Below are 18,051 nucleotides of genomic sequence, written 5' to 3'. Positions count from 1 at the left end.
CCAAAAAAAGGCAAAAAAGAAAATGTATTTTGGTTTAATATTTATTGCAAACACCAATAAATTATAACTGTAGTGATTTAAGGTCTATTACATGTTTCTTGGCCCCCTTGTGTGTACCTAACCTAAACATTTTCTGTATCAGTTTTTTGGTGATATGAAAATTAGTTCCTGGTCATCACGTTCATCTTCAAACTAGAAATTTTTATACCCTCTTCTGAAACTTTAGAGCTTTTTATTCTAACCCTTGTGTTTTGTGTGCATGCTTTTGACCAAGTTGAGTACATTTAAAAAATTCAGGCTTATTTATGTTTATTTACATATCTCAAGATATTTCCACCAGATAGGCATATAGACATATACTCATTTTTCAGTCTTTGTTTCTGAAAACTTGTCTGAATTGATGATCTTTAACTTGGTGTATTACATCCCAGATGGCAAAGTCACTGAGTGCCAGACACATGATTAGTGCTTATAAATATTTTACTCATTTAAATGAGCAGGCAAGGAATTAGTTGATTCTTTTCTAAAGTCTCAGAACATTTTATGAAGAGAGTTTCCTGATTTTATTTTTCTTATGTTTAAGTACCAGAGTATTGAACTAGATACGCTAGAGTTTTAGCTTATCAGACACATACATTTTCTGCTATTCAGAGTGAAAGATGGGGCAGAATTGCTACATAAACTTAAATTGTTCTGAAATTATCTTGAGTAAAATTCTTTATTTCCCATTTGATCAACCTTAGTTTTATTGAGAGTATTGGTTCATTGTGCATTTTTCAAAGGTTAGTATGCCTTAAGTCTCTTTTGCTACGGACTACTTTGAATTTCAGCAGTAACATATGTCAAATGCCAGCTTAGAATATCACATGCCTGCTATATTCCATTTTTCAAAAGCATCTACTTGCTAGTATTTCATTTGAACTCTTGAGTTGTTTGTACTGTTTTATAAGGGAGAACATAATACATTTTGGAGACCAATTTTTCCCAGGGTGTAGAATTACTTTTATTGTATAAAGTTCTGCTCCAAGGAGGAGGAAACGATATTTTCTCTTCTTTTGATGTTTTCTGTTGATTAGAGATTGCTAACGTTTTGTGTAAGTAAAAATGAAGATATGTGAGGTCTGTTATATATCTTTTTAAAAAAAATTACACCTTTTTGTTAACCCAAAGATATGAAATAAATTTATAGTTTTAGTTATTTGATTGAACAAGGATCCTCATAAATTCCAGCTTTTATCATATGATCAGATTTTTCCTGGACAAATAAAGATGCTTGCTGTTGCCAATAGCGTTTGGCCTAACAGTGTGCTAGATACTAGTGATTGGTTTGGAACTCACAACTTGGCTTGTCCATTCTTATCCCTCCCATCAAACTTAACCTCAGCAGAGGATTGAGAAAGGTTTGGTAGTTGAGAACTGTTCTTATGTGCCTCTGAGTTTTCTGGTCTAAGCCAGAATCTTGCATGCAAGGCTATTCTTGTGGCTTTCCAGCCAGGCCAAAACCAAAAGGCATTGGAAACCTTGCAAGAAAACTTGTTCTAATATAGATTTAAGGCTTTCCTTTATATTGTGACTGGATTTTCAGCCCGATAGTCAAAGGAATGAAAGAGAAGACTGCATTCGGTATTGAGGATATAAATTTCAAATTTTTGCTGCAGAGAAGACTTTGAAAAATAACTCCAAAGATAAACAAAAAAATTAATGAATAGGTTTTATTTAGTTGTTTCTTAAGACATTTAAGACCTGCCTTTTTCCATTAGTTATTTTTGGCTTACCTTCCAAAATGAAATTTAAATGTAACTTTTTTTTTATATCACATCAGGTTAATATTTGTGACTAATGTTAATGAGACTTGAAAATTGTATCAGTATGAGTCCTGTCCATTGTTAATTAATTACAGACTTCTGCTTATTATCATGAAAAGTCAAGCTGCTCTATCATAAGTACCTTTTAATCCATAATAATATTATCTTTCTGTGTTGAATGAGGTTGGATCTGTTTCATTCTTATAGGGTTGAAACAAACCTTTCCTTTAACAGTGTCATTCAGGAGGTTTCTACATCCAGTAGGAATGCTGAAAGAGTGAGTTTATAGTAGTATCTAAAGAATATAATTTCTGTAACTATTCTAATCAATGTGATGTATCAGTTATGTGATTTTTGATCTTCGGTTATTGTAGTGAACTGAATTATCAGTAAGGTCTGTCTGTAATCAACCTTTTTCAATTTTTGATAGTGTTGAAGTCTTACATGTTTATTAGACTTTAGAAGAGATGTAATTGATGTGTTACAGATTTATTTTTATTGGAAACTAAAAATCCAGTTAGTGGACAATTACATACCATAGTTCTTAAAGGCAAAAAGATAAACTGGTTAAAATTATTCTTATAAGTCCAAATGAAGATGTGTATATAAAAAACTATTCTTAAGATTTTTTTTCCTAATTTCTTGCTTGCTTGAAAAGTAATAAAAGAGGAATGGTTAACTTTATGCTTTAATCTGAACTATAAACCATTAGTGTGCAATCCAGTATCAGATTAGACACCTGGTTTTGATTTTATCTGTTAAGTTTTAGTTAATTAGCTTTTGGGAAATTTTATATATACATATATATAGTATATATATACACACACATATATATGTATGTCTATACATACATATATGTATGTTTTGTGTAATTTTATATATACAGATATACGTGTATATAAGTTTTATATATACATATACATGTATGTGTATATATAAATGTATATAGGTATATAAGTGTATATAAACGTATCAATTTGTATAAATGTATATAAATATATTTAAATGTATATTTATGTATATATACACATATATAAATATATACACATATTTATGTATGCATACATAAATATGTATATATACATACATATATATATACTCACACACATGCATGTATATATGTACATAGGTGGTGCTAGTGGTAAAGAACCTGCCTGCCAGTGCAGGAGAATGAGAGACACAGGTTCAATCCCTGGGTCGAACAACTGACTTCATCCATCATGTGAAATGAGTACAACATGCACAATGCTGGGATGGATGAAGCACTAGCTGGAATCAGGATTGTCGGAAGAAGTATCAATAACCTCAGATATGCAGATGACACCACCCTTATGCCAAAAGCCAAGAGTAACTAAATAGCCTCTTGATGAAGGTGAAAGAGGAGACTGAAAGAGCTGGCTTAAAACTCAACATTGAAAAACTAAGATAATGGCATCCAGTTCCATCTCTTCATGGCAAATAGATGGAGGAACAATGGAAATGGTGATAGACTTTTATTTTCTTGGGCTCCAAAATCAGTGCAGATGGTGACTGCAGCCATGAAATTAAAAGACGCTTGCTCCTTGGAAGAAACTCTATGAGAAACTTAGGTGGTGTATTAAAAAGCAGAGACATCACTTTGCCTGGCGACAAATTCCATAGAATCAAAGCTATGGGTTTTTCCAGTAGTCTTGAATGGATGTGAGAGTTGGATCATAAAGCAAGCTGTGTGCCAAAGAATTGATACTTTTGAAGTGGTGTTGGAGAAAACTCTTGAGAGTTCCTTGGACTACAAGGAGATCCAACCAGTCAGTCCTAAAGGAAATCAACCATGCATATTCATTGGAAGGACTGATGCTGAAACTTGAAGCTCCAATACTTTGGCCACCTGATTTGAAGAGCCAACTCATTAGAAAAGACCCTGATACTGGGAAAGATTGAAGGCAGGAGGAGAAGGGGACAACAGAGGTTGAGTTGGTTGGATGGACATGAGTTTGAGCAGACTCCAGGAGATGATGAAGGACAGGGAAGCCTGGCATGCTGCAGTCCATGGGGTCGCAAAGAGGCAGACATGAGTGAGTGACTGAACAGCAATCAAGAATAAATTATTAGGACGTAAATGATTTGCCCTATTGTCTTCAAAGTATCTTATTTCTTTGCCAAGGAAACATGCATGCAATACAAAATTTAAAAGATATGGAAGTATGCATGTGTGTGTGTGTATTCTAAGTTACCTCGTTTGGTCCAACTCTTTGTGACCCTATGGACTGTAGCTGCCTGACTCCTCTGTCCATGGGTTTCTCCAGGCAAAGGCACTGGATTGGATTTCCATACCTTCCTCCAGAAGATTTTCCCAATCCAGGGATTGAACCCGTATCACTATGACTCCTGCATTGGCAGGCGGATTCTTTACTGCTGGCGCCACCTGAAGCCCAGAAATATGCATAGTAAAAATTAAATTTTGCTCCCATTGCTGTCAGAATATCATTCCCATCTATTCTTTAGGCTTTATTGCTTCCAGAAGTGAGATAATTTGCTAAAGATTTTCATGTCTCTGATTTGCAATAGATTGATTGTCAAATTGTTTTATAGCAGTGAGAAAGGAATTCCATTTGAGGAATAAAACTTATAGAGTCTGATTTTTATCCATATGGTTAGAAGCACCAAGTTCAAAGTTACCCTGTTTTGGTAGTTTAGCAGAATATTCATGTAATCAAGTTTCTTGGTAGTTACTTCATTGTAACAACCTAATTTGGGTGCCAGGAACGTCTTCCCTTGTGGCTCAGCTGGTAAAGAATCCTCCTGCAATGCGGAAACCTGGGTTTGATCTCTGGATGGGGAAGATCCCCTGGAGAAGGGAAAGGCTTCCCACTCCAGTATTCTGGCCTGGAGAATTCCATGGACTGTATAGTCCATGGGATCACAAAAAATCAGACACGACTGAGTGGCTTTTGACAAATCGATTACCAATAAATCACTACTTTGTATTTTAATGGTGAAATACTTCCATACTAGTTAGTATATTAACAATTCTTCTGAGACACTTTGGTGACTTTGTCCCTTTATCCTAACCCCTCACAGTCAAGCTAGAGATCAGCACTGCAGGGACCTCTGACACCTGCTCCAGTGCTGGGATAACATTTCTGATTTTTTGGTGCCCAGTCTTATGGATTTTAAATAATTTACACATCTCCCCATGCAGTATCACTTTTGTAATACATGGTTTTGGAGTTGAAACTCCAATACTTCAGCCACCTGATGCGAAGAACCGACTCATTGGAAAAGACCGTGATGCTGGAAAATATTGAAGGCAGGAGGAGAAGGGGATGATCAGAGGATGAGATGGTTGAGTGGCATCACTGACTTGATGGATATGAGTTTGAGCAAGCTCCGGGAGTTGGTGATAGATAGGGAAGTCTGGTGTGCTGCAGTCCATGGGGTCACAAAGAATCAGACACGACTGAGCAACTGAACTGAACTGAATATATGGTTAACACTTAACTGGAAAAGAACCAGGTTAAAGTACCTTAAATTGTCATTTAAGTTTACAGCATTCTTCTCTTTGTGATCAAAAAGAAGACATAAAGGAAAATTTCATCTTTGTCAGTGTGAAAGTGAAAGTGAAGTCACTCAGTCATGTCCGACTGTTAGCGACCCCATGGACTGTAGCCTACTAGGCTTCTCTGTCCATGGGATTTTCCTGGCAAGAGTACTGGAGTGCGCTGCCATTTCCTTCTCCAAGATACACTTTGTCAGTGTATCTTCTGATAAATTGATTTAGATGAAACCTCTAATCTCACTCAACTTTTCAATGTGAATAAAAGTTCTTTTCTAATTTTTGAGATCTATATTTGGTAAATAGATGTCTGTTAATTTGGAGGAAAATTAATTTAACGATCTTCAGTCTGGTAACTTAAAAAATATTGTTGATACAAATTGAATCCAAATAGCTTGAGTTTCTTTTTCATGCAAATAAGGAGTTTAGTTTTCAAAAATTAGCAGAAGGTTGAATAATTCTCTTTTGAAAGTTTATCAATATAAAGGATTAAGTTAGCAGTCAGAATTTCACAGAATTCCTTTATTACTGGCAGAGAAGAAGCTCTGTTATTCTTCCTATTTATTAGATAACACATCTGAGACATGGAGAAGCACAGTGCCCTGATCAAACATGTACAACCAGAGGAGTTGTGAATATAGTCAGATCATTCAAAGCTTGATCCAGAACTCTATTTAGCAAGTTATGCTGCCTCCTTGGAAGGTTAATCATTGTGTATTTAAGTCAAATATTCCTGACATGTACATGGGTTTCTTTTTTCCGTGGTTTCTGGTATTTCAGAAAATGGAATGTTATGTCTTTAGTGTTTAATAACTAGGTGCTTCATTGAATCCTGTGAAAGATTCTGGAGAGATTTTAGTCACAGTTCTTTTTTTTCCCTTTCCTTTCATTCCTTCCTTCCTTTCTTCTTTTCTTTAACTGAAACTGTAGCTCTTATGCGAGTCACAAGAAATAATATTGTGGCATCTGAGGGAGAGGCATGTCCATTTGGCACTTTTCAGAAGTTTAAAGTATCTGGAAGGCAGACATGCAGCGTCTCTCTGCTGAACTTAATTTTAGAAACTTCTTAATTTTAATGTGTTGTCCATGGCACAAAAGAAATTTTCACTGGGAGACTTTTGTGGTGTTTGAGGTAACAACTCTGATGTTACTACAATCCCTTAACAACAGGGCCAACAGGAATGATTTCTTCTGTCCTAAAGATTTTTTTTTTTTTTTTTTTTGGCTTTCACAGCCCACAGAACATTTTATAGCATGGCTAGACTGTATTGAATTTCCACATTTAGATCTACACCCATAATTTAACATTTTTCTTTTTGAATTAGTATAGTGCCACTGCACAGCACTTCAAATACTAGAAAAATTTAGGATCTCTGCAATTCCAAATGCTTGAGATTTGTGACAAGGTAAATTTTCACCAGCTTCTCCATGAGCTTGACACTGCTGTTTGTTTAAGTTAAGGAAAAGGAAGGGTGGGGTCATTTGTTTTTTAATCCATTTATCCATAATTTTAGGAATTGATTTTTGTCCTGCTTCCTAAAAATAAATATGACCAAATCCATTACTATAACTCCTCAAACATCTGGAGCTTACACTCTTGAGACGCATGCACCTTCATTTTCCCTAAGGGTTGAACTTAAAGATTCTAAATGTTGCTTAACTTCTGCCTGCCTGGGTAGTCAGGCCATGAACCTGAGCTCAGATTTAAATCCAGGTTTTTTAAGTAAACCCAAACCTTAAGTTCAGATAGAAGTTCTTCCTTAAGAGAGTTGTATTCCCTAGTCCTTTTTACTTTATATGTTTAAATCACTTACCAGTGATAGATTTTGATCACATTAATTCTTTTTGTATTCCAGTAAAATTTTCTAAAATGTCTAAATATTGTTTTCAGAGATAACCTAATGTTTCTCTTCTAATGCAACTACATCTGTACCACAGTTGAATTACTAACTCACTGAGGTCTTAAAATATGTGTGTCTGTCTGTTTCTCTTCCCAAACTACAAGCCAACAAAGCTGTAGATTGACATTTTAGATCCCAACATTGGCAGAAGATATCTTTGATTAGCCAAGAGTCATTGAACTTTTTAAGACATGTTAGTGAGCTGCCATCATTTGGACACTCTACATTAATTTTCATAATCTTATCTTGTCAGCCTAATTCAGTATAAAATGGAGAATGTATGTATTATAGAAGAACTTCATGCTAATAGACAAAGTGTCCAGATGAAGTTCAGGTAGATATTAATTGGCAGATATACTTGTAGCATATCTATGGCACTTTTTTGTGAGACTGTGAAAATCATTCAGCTGTTCTTTTTAGGATTAACCCCTTCATTACCAGAGAGGATTATTTCATTACTCTTAATTTTACTGAATAAAAAGTGGTATATACATGATGCATTTATATATATGTCTGTGTGTGTATGTGTGTAGCCGACAAAAATTGGTGCTACATATTTCATTCTCACAAATTGTCTATTGATGAAGAATTTGTTTTATACCTTTGAAACATTGTTTGAGAAAAATGAAGGTATAGAAACTTTATAGGTCACATTATAGAAACTTTCTTGTTTGAGTAAAAAATAAAATGCTTTTCCATGGTTCTGTGTGGTTCCCTTTATCTGGAAGTCTGGTGCTGCTATAGCATCTGGTTGGAGTCCCTGTTTCATATGATCTACAGTGGGCTTTTTTCTAGTTTTACAATTCATCAGCCTTTATTCCCAAGATAAAACTTTGTACATTTTTCTTTGTTGGAAATGTTCTTCCCTCAGATTCAAAATAAAACTGAGTTTTTTTTCTCCCTCATTTGTGACTTCCTAAGAGAGCTTTTGACTTTCCCCTCTGAAAAGTTCTCCCACATTATTCTATTCCTTTTGCCCTTTTCAATTTTCTTTACAGCATGTAACACCGTTAGAAATGTTTGTTTATTGTCTACCTTGCAATCTTCTTTGTCTTACCCACTTTCGAGAGTCAGACTCTTATCTCTCTTGTTGGGTGTGCATCCCCAGTGCCTAGAACAATGTTTGGAATAAAGCATGCATTCAGTAAATATTAGTTGAATAAATGAAACTTTAATAAATAATTGTTGTTGTTGTTCAGTTGCTAAGTATGTCCAATTCTTTTTGACCCCTTGGACTATAGCCTGCCAGGCTCCTCTGTCCATGGGATTTCCCAGGCAAGAATAGTGGAGTGGGTTGCAATTTCCTTCTCCAGGGCATCTTCCTGCCCCAGGGATCGAATCTGTATATCTTGCATCTCCTGCATTGGCAGGTGGATTCTTTACCACTGTGCCATCTCGGAAGCCCAACCCAACCCAGCAAACAGATATTAAAAAACATTCCTAAAACAATACCAAAACATGCAAAGTTTATTAAAGATTTTATGTTTACTACCTGATTTATTTTTTCTTCCCAATGTACAGACCTCATTATACCTGAATATCTCTTTGTTGTTGTTCAGTCCCTAAGTAGTGTTCAGCTCTTTGTGACCCCATGAACTGCAACATGCTTTGCTTCCCTGTCCTTCACTATCTTCCGGCATTTGCTCAAACTCATGTCCTTTGAGTTGGTGAGACCATCCAGCTGTCTCATCCACTGTTACCCGCTTTTCCTCTTGCCCTCAATCTTTCCAGCACTAGGGTCTTTTCCAGTGAGTCAGCTCTTTGCATCAGGTGGCCAAAGGATTGGTGATTCAAGCTTCAGCGTCAGTCCTTCCAATGAATATTCAGGATTGATTTCCTTTAGGATTAACTGGTTTGATCTTGCTGTCTAAGGAACTTTCAAAAGTTTTCTCCAGCGCCACGGTTGGAAAACATCAATTTTTTGGTGCACAGCGTTTTTCGTGGTCCAACTCTCATATCCGTACATGACTACTAGAAAAACCATAGCTTTGACTATAGGAACCTTTGTCGGCAAAATGATGTATCTGCTGCTTTTTAATACGGTCTAGGTTTGTCATAACTGTTTTTCCAAGAAGCAAGCATCTTTTAATTTCATGGCCACAGTCACCATGTGCAGTGATTTTGGAGACCAAGAAAATGAAGTCTGTCAATGTTTCCATTGTTACCTCGTCTATTTGCCATGATGTGATTGGGACCTCATGCCACAGTCTTCATTTTTTGATGCTGAGTTTTAAGCCAGCTTTTTCACTCTCCTCTTTCACCTTCATCAGAGGCTCTTTAGTTCCTCTTCACTTGCTGCCATTAAAGTGGTGTCGTCTGCATATCTGAGGTTATTGATATTTCTCCAGGCAATCTTGATTCCAACTTGTGATACATCCACCCTGGCATTTTGCATGACGTGCTTTGCATATAAGTTAAATAAGCAGGGGGGCAATATACAGCCTCGATGTACTGCTTTCCTAATTTTGAACCAGTCTGTGGTTCCATGTCCAGTTCTAACTGCTGCTTCTTGACCTGCACACAGGTTTCTCAGGAGGCAGGTATTGTGTTCTGGTATTCCCCAGCTCATTAAGTATATTCCATAGTTTGTTGTGATTCCACACAATCAAAGGCTTTAACATAGTCAATGAAGCAGAATTAGATGTTTTTTGAATTCCCTTTATTTTTCTATGATCCAGCATATGTTGACAGTTCAATCTCTGGTTCCTCTGCCTTTTCTAAATCCAACTTGTACATCTGGAAGTTCTTTGTTCATGTACTGCTGAAGCCTAGCTAGAAGGATTTTGAGCACAATCTTTCTGGCATGTGAAATGAGAGCAATTGTATGGTAATTTGAACATTCTTTGGCATATATAATTAACAGTAATTTGTAAGAACATATACAATTTTGTTTGGTTATCATATACCAGAAATCTTGCTCACTCTTGACCAGACCCTGTGCAAAAAAGGTGAATCACTTTGGTTCAAAAAGAAATAGATCCTTAAAGAACAGCTGTGTTAGGAACCTCCTATATAAAGTGACAGGAAGTAAGAGATCTCAGGTATAACTTAAGTAAGTTTGGAATCAGAGACAAATTTTTAAGTATAATTGTCTTTAGGGAAAAGGAAAAAACAGCAAATCAATAACTTAGTTATCCATATTAAAAATTTAGAAAAATAACAAACTAAAGTAAAAAGCAAGCAAAATGCCAGGTAGAATAAAGTAAATTATACAGTGGAAAAGCAAGGGAGAAAATGAAAAAAAACCAATAGTTAATTCTTTGAAAACACAAACAAAATGAGCTTACCTTTAGACCAATTGATCCACTAAAGCAGAGGAAAAACTCAAAGTAGAAAATCAGGAATGAAAGAGAGGATATCAGTACTTACCTTACCAAAAAAAAAAATAATAATAATACTATAAACCACTGTATGGATACTAAGTCACTTCATTTATATCCAGTTCTTTGTAACGCTATAGACTACAGCAGCCAGACTCTGCTGTCTTGCAGTGGGTTGCCATTTTCTACTCCAGGGGACCTTTCCGACTCAGCAATCTAATCCCCGTCTCTTATGTCTCCTGTGTTGGCAGGCGAGTTCTTTATCACTCGCCCCACCTGTGAAGCCCACTGTGAACAACAACTCTATGCTCTGCGTGCTAAGTCGCTTCAGTTATGTCCAACTGTTTACGACCCTGTGGGCAGTATCCCACCAGACTCCTTTGTCCATGGGATTCTCCAGGCAAGAAATACTGTAGTGGGTTGCCATGTTGTTTTCTTATTTTACTTTTAGTTAAATTGGAAAAGATCTGAAATAGATTTTAAAAAAAGCAAACTGTCTGGCTAAGTCCCTTCACTGTTCATCTGAAACCGCCACATTAATTGGCTGTACTCCAATACAAAATGTTTATGGTGTTAAAAAATTAAAAAAAGAAAAGCAAACTGTGATAGTTTCCTAAGAAAACCAAAATTGTATTTGATTTCAAATGACCCTTGACAGCAGTTTATTTATGTGTACTACTGCAGTGCAAAAGCTAAACTAAGAATATAGATACAGACATAGTTATCATCAGTGTTTTAATAGTTTTTCTATGAATTGGCAAATAATACAAATTGGATATACTGAAATCATGATTCATTTCTTCAGTTCCTTCAATAGTTATTTGTCTTCTGTTAGGAACTATTGTAGGTAAAATGGTTGCATCAGTGAGTTAATCACAGATTCCTATTTCCTAGGGCTTAATTTTTATTGGGGATATTTATTTTGTGTTTTGCCTCTAGCTTACTCCTATTTGTAAATTGTGACTTAGAGGATTGACTTTTAAAGTAATTTAAATTAATTAACTATTGACTAAAATTGTCTATGAAGTATTCTTTTAAGGTTATGTGCAAAATGCCAACATGATATTAATGTTTCAGAGACCATCTGGTTCTTTAGATACATCTGCTCTGAGAATCTGGACAAGTAATTAAATTTGATGAGGCTGGAATGAGATCTGTAAGAATTGGGTTGTTTGAAGGGAAAAGAGAAATTCTGTGGATTTGTTGGTACAGTGGATTGTAGTTTGGTTTGCAGTCGTACACTTGAGCTGTAACTTCTCCACTCAAATTCCAGTGTATACTCAGTTCCATTAAAAACAGTCATTAAAGAATTTATAACATACAGTTTTTTCAAGGAGTTTATTATCCTTCACATGCTCTATTTTGTTTATTCAAAATTTATGCTTGTGGAGTAGAAAGAATAAATATTTCTAGTCTAAAATAATAAAAAAATATTCAGATCTCTGTTAGGAATTAAATGTATTCAGCAACAAAGTTGATAACTGAACTTGGTAGTTATAATTTGAAGTTTAACGAACTTTCTAATGAATATTGGTATCATTAAAACTATGATTTTTTAAAACATTAATCTCAGTATAAGGAATACCACTCCCCAAATAGCATTTGCATGTGTATGCACTGCAAATACTGTACAGTTATGTACAGATAACTGTAAGAATCTGTGTGATATATAAAGCTGAATATGAAGATGGCATAGTTCCTGTTCTAAAGAAATATATGATCTTGTTCACACCTTTAAAATCCTTCTTGAAGAAGTGTGGTCAGTAGTTTTCCTGTCCCCTAGGATGATACAGAGGATCTTGTAGGATTGAAGCTAAAACCTAAACATGTTGAAAATTAACAAAATATTCCCTGCTTTTGGTATCATTTTTTTAAATAGAATGTGTGCATCTTTGTTTTTCTGCCTCTACACATAATGAAAGTCTTAGTACTTTATTTGTGTTGAGAGTAGTTAAAAATAACTGATAAAGGTAGTAATTCTTTCATGAATCATTTTTGTAGTGTTATGTAAACCCAAGGGAAGGGTTACTTGTGCCTTTGATATCTCTAGAGCCGATTACAAAGGAAAAAAACAATTAAATGAAAATGTTAAGGATAGTGTGCATTTTCTAACGTAACTGCACAGTAGTTGTAAGGCAGTTATTATAGTATATTACACAGGAGAATAAATATCCAGCTATATAATATAGACTGGCTATAAAAGTTTGTAGATAGTACCGTTGTTTATCTTTATGTATGTCCATGATAATTAATATTCTGCTTCTAAGGGTTGTTTTCAGACAGCACATCCTTTGTTTGGACAGTGACAATAATAATTCCACTGTTCAGTATTATCAGTCAGTCAGTTCAGTAGCTCAGTCGTGTCAGACTCTTTGCGACCCAATGAACTGCATGCAGCATGCCAGGCCTCCCCGTCCATCACTAACTCCCGGAGTTTACCCAAGCTCATGTCCATTGAGTTGGTGATGCCATCCACCCATCTCATCCTCTGGCATCCCCTTCTCCTCCTACCCTCAATCTTTTCCAGCATCAGGGTCTTTTCCAATGAGTCAGCTCTTCGCATCAGGAGGCCAAAGTATTGGAGCTTCAGCTTGAACATCAGTCCTTCAAATGAACACCCAGGACTGATCTCCTTTAGAATGGACTGGTTGGATCTCCTTGCAGTCCAAGGGACTCTCAAGAGCCTTCTCCAACACCATAGTTCAAAAGCATCAATTCTTTGCCACTCAGCTTTCTTGATAATCCAACTCTCACATCCATACATGACTACTGGAAAAACCATAGCCTTGACTAGGTGGACCTTTGTTGACAAAGTAATGCCTCTGCTTTTTAATATGCTGTCTAGATTGCTCATAGCTTTCCTTCTAAGGAGTAAGCATCTTTTAATTTCATGGCTGCAATCACCATCTGCAGTGATTTTGGAGCCCAGAAAAATAAAGTCAGCCACTGTTTCCACTGTTTCCCCATCTATTTGCCATGAAATGATGGGACCAGATACCATGATCTTAATTTTCTGAATGTTGAGCTCTAAGCCAACTTTTTCACTCTCCTCTTTCACTTTCATCAAGAGACTTTTTAGTTCTTCACTTTCTGCCACAAGGCTGGTGTCATCTGCATATCTGAAGTTATTGATATTTCTCCCGGCAATCTTGATTCCAGCTTGTGCTTCTTCCAGCCCAGTGTTTCTCTTGATGTTCTTTGCATATAAGTTAAATAAGCAGGGTGACAATATACAGCCTTGATGTACTCCTTTTCCTGTTTGGAACCAGTCTGTTGTTCCATGTCCAGTTCTAACTGTTGCTACCTGACCAACATACAGGTTTCTCAAGAGGCAGTTCAGGTGGTCTGGTATTCCCATCTCTTGAAGAATTTTCCACAGTTTATTGTGATCCACAGAGTCAAAGGCTTTGGCATAGTCAATAAAGCAGAAATGCTGTTTCAGTGATCCAGCGGATGTTGGCAATTTGATCTCTGGTTCCTATACCTTTTCTAAAACCAGTTGAACATCTGGAAGTTCACTGTTCATGTATTGCTGAAGCCTGACTTGGAGAATTTTGAGCATCACTTCACTAGCGTGTGAGATGAGTGCAATTGTGCAGTAGTTTGAGCATTCTTTGGCATTGCCTTTCTTTGGGATTGGAATGAAAACGGACCTTTTCCAGTCCTGTGGCCACTACTGAGTTTTCCAAATTTGCTGACATATTGAGTGCAGCACTTTCACAGCATCATCGTTTAGGATTCGAAGTAGCTCAGTGGTCCATCACCTCCACTAGCTTTGTTTGTAGTGATAAATCCTAAGGCCCACTTGACTTCTCATTCCAGGATGTCTGGCTCTAGGTGAGTGATCACACCATCGAGGTTATCTGGGTGGTGAAGACCTGTTTTGTACTATTCTTCTGTGTATTCTTGCCACCTCTTCTTAATATCTTCTGCTTCTGTTAGGTCCCTACCATTTCTGTCCTTTATTGAGCCCATCTTTGCATGAAATGTTCCCTTGGTATCTCGAATTGTCTTTTAGAGATCTTTAGTCTTTCCCATTCTATTGTTTTCCTCTATTTCTTTGCACTGATCACTGAGGAAGGCTTTCTAATCTCTCCTTGCTATTCAAATGGGTATATCTTTCCTTTTCTCCTTTGCTTTTCGCTTCTCTTCTTTTCACATCTATTTGTAAGGCCTCAGAATCTCACTTTGCTTTTTTGCATTTCTTTTTCTTGGGGATGGTCTTGATCCATGTCTCCTGTACAGTGTTAAGAACCTCTGTCCATAGTTCATCAGGCACTCTTATCAGATCTAGTCCCTTAAATCTATTTATCACATCCACTGTATAATCATAAGGGATTTGATTTACGTCATACCTAAATGGTTAGTGGTTTTCCCCACTTTCTTCAATTTCAGTCTGAATTTGGCATAAGGAATTCATGATCTGAGTCATAGTCAGCCCCCTGTCTTGTTTTTGCTGACTGTATAGAGCATCTTTGGCTACAAAGAATATAATCAGTCTGATTTTGATGCTGACCATCTTGCAATGTCCATGTGTAGAGTCTTCTCTTGTGTTGTTGCAAGAGGGTGTTTGCTATGACCAGTGTGTTCTCTTGGCAAGACTGTTTACCTTTGCCCTGCTTCATTCTGTACTCCAAGGCCACAGTTGCCTGTTACTCCAGGTATTTCTTGAGTTCCTATTTTGCATTAGTCATGCTGTGTGGGGCCACCCAAGACGGATGGGTCATGGTGGAGAGGTATGACAGAATGTGGTCCACTGGAGAAGGGAATGGCAAACCACTTCAGTATTCTTGCCTTGAGTAACCCATGAACAGTATGAAAAAGCAAAAAGATAGAACACTGAAAGATGAACTCCCCAGGTCAGTTAGGTGCCCAATATGTTACTGGAGATCAGTGGAGAAATAACTCCACAAAGAATGAAGGGATGGAGCCAAAGGTAAAGCAACACCCAGTTGTGGAAGGGACTGGTGATAGAAGCAGGGTCTGATGCTGTAAAGAGTGATATTGCCTAGGAACCTGCAATGTTAGGTCCATGAAACAAGGCAAATTGGAAGTGGTCAAACAGGAGATGGCAAGAGTGAACGTCAACATTCTAGGATTCAGCGAGCTAAGATGGACTGGAATGGATGAATTTAACTCAGATGACCATTACATCTACTACTATGGGCAGGAATCCCTTAGGAGAAATGGAGTAGCCATCATAGTCAAGAAAAGATTCCAAAATGCAGTACTTGGATGCAATCTCAAGAATGACAGAATGATCTCTGTACGTTTCCAAGGCAAACCATTCAGTATCACGATAGTCTAAGTCTATGCCCTGACCAATTAACGGTGAAGAAGCTGAAGTTGAATGGTTCTATGAGGACCTACAAGACCTTTTACAACTAACACCCAAAAAAGATGTTCGTTTCATTATAGGGGACTGGAATGCAAAACTAGGAAGTTCAGTATTATAGGCCCTCTTAAAAAAAAATATTGTTATGGCAGTACAAAGATTTTTAGTATATGACACCTGCCTACTTTTCTATATTTTCTGCCATTCTGTCTGCCTTCACTCTTAAGTCCAGCTTGTCTTCTTTATTTAATGTTCAATAGCAATGAGCCTTATAGGCAGGCCTTGGGCATCTTTTCTATCTCTGATAAGCACCTTGCACCTTCTGTTTTCTAGAGAATGTTTCTCTTCAACAATAGAATGAACTCAGTGAGGACTGACTTTTTAAATCTGTCTGTTCCTGTTATCTACCTTCATGTCCTTTTTATAGATGGATGCATTTAAGTAACCAAATGGGGCTAATATAAGAGGCTTGAACTATGTGAAATGCTGGTCATTTGTGCAAAGCTTTTTTCCATATTCCATAATTACAGTTTTGGCCTATACATGATTCATTATCCCGTGGTGCTTACTTCCTTGAAGTTTGGAAGAAAATGAGTATGTAGTTTACAAATTAATCACCACAGGAGAAAGTACTGTTCATTTGTGTTTCTTAATTATGATGAGGAAGTATTATTTTATTTCATTAGTTTACCTGTCTCTCTAAAGGATATAATTTACTAAAAAATCACAACTTGGTATTAAAATTGGGATTATTTGGTATCATGGCAAATATGGAAGTGAAAACAATCCTTTCCATTAAGCAAAACAGTTCTGCCATAACCCAAGTCCTTCCAGAGAATGACGTTTTTCTCTCTACAAAAGATGCCATGAATGTAACCCAAGAGAACTGGCCATAAATCTACCAACCTTTAAATTTTCTGAAGTCCAAAAATAGTATTATATTGTACCAAAGGTAAATAGGAACTTTACATTATCTAGCCAGTTTAAATTTTAATGTTTTTCTTTTTTATAAATTATCATTGTGGATTCTTTAGAAGACATAATATATAAATGAAAACCTGAAGCAGTGCTGTTAAGTGGTTCTTTTTAGTTGGTCAAACTGCAGTCAGAGCTTTATTTTTCTTTACTAACTCACTGGTAACTCTGCAGCTTCAGAGTGACGACCGTTGAATTACAGGAGCAGAAGCATCATGAGACAGTTTAACATTTGCAAGAGAAAGTTAATTATTTGAAGATTTGAGACTTATCCAGAGGTTTCAAAAATATTTTTGTCTCAGTTTTTAAAAATACATGCATATTTATTTAGCCTCTTAATGCATGTTGTTTCCAACCAAGTAAGTCTATTTTCAAAACAGAGATTATTTAAGAGATTTGGCATATTTTTCTTTTCTTGGTGAATGTGCCAAAGGTCTGTTTTCTATAAGACATGTGTCTGTTTCAACTTACTATTTTGATTATGAGTAGTTTATTATCCAGAAAGACCTTCAAAAATAGAATATTTGCTGAAGAGTTCTTATGCATATGGTGAAGTGAAGTTTTTAGAATTATTCAGGATTTATAAATAGCATGTAAGATAATATCGAGAACACATTAGCTATAATGTATAATGCCTTAGAAAAAAAGGAAAGATGATAATATTCTAAGCTCGCCAATAAGGAAGTAAGTGGGTGGAACATCTTCCAATGCTGATTTGGCTTCCCTTAGATCAGTGTTAACATCTTTATATTTAAGTGACTGAGGTTCCAGTGTTTACACTGTCCACTTGCATTTGTCTAGTCTCCCAAGTTTTATTACTTCTTATGAATACTGCCTTGAGATTCTGCCATCCACACTTCGCCTTACACCTTTTCACATTAGGGGCGTGCACTTCCTGGGGGGCAGTTTTTTTTCATGATTGAAACTGCTCAGAGTTTCCATCTGCTTTTACTTGACTTGTGGTCTTGAAGATCATGCTTGGCCCATGGGATATTACAGTGTGCCGAGAGGATGTGGAGTTTTGTCAGCCAGTGAAATATGTCTGGTTTTTTTTCTCTTTTCTTTTTTTCTTCAGCAGCTTTCATATGCTTCTCATCCTGTGTGGTCTTTGCTAAACTGAATTTATATTTAACAGAACTGCTCACTCTCTTTATCATCTTCTATGACTTGGCCTTTTTAA

General features: G+C 36.4%; 1 protein-coding gene across 4 annotated transcripts in view; it reads left to right on the top strand.

The window, feature by feature from the left end:
• The window catches only part of CCDC91 (coiled-coil domain containing 91), a 372,640-nt gene that overhangs the window by 205,421 nt on the left and 149,168 nt on the right, over positions 1 to 18,051 (top strand). The window lies entirely within an intron of this gene.

Source organism: Muntiacus reevesi, chromosome 1, assembly GCF_963930625.1.
Source record: "Muntiacus reevesi chromosome 1, mMunRee1.1, whole genome shotgun sequence".
In the NCBI taxonomy this organism is placed as follows: domain Eukaryota; kingdom Metazoa; phylum Chordata; class Mammalia; order Artiodactyla; family Cervidae; genus Muntiacus; species Muntiacus reevesi.
This window is presented reverse-complemented; position numbering and strand designations above follow the sequence as displayed.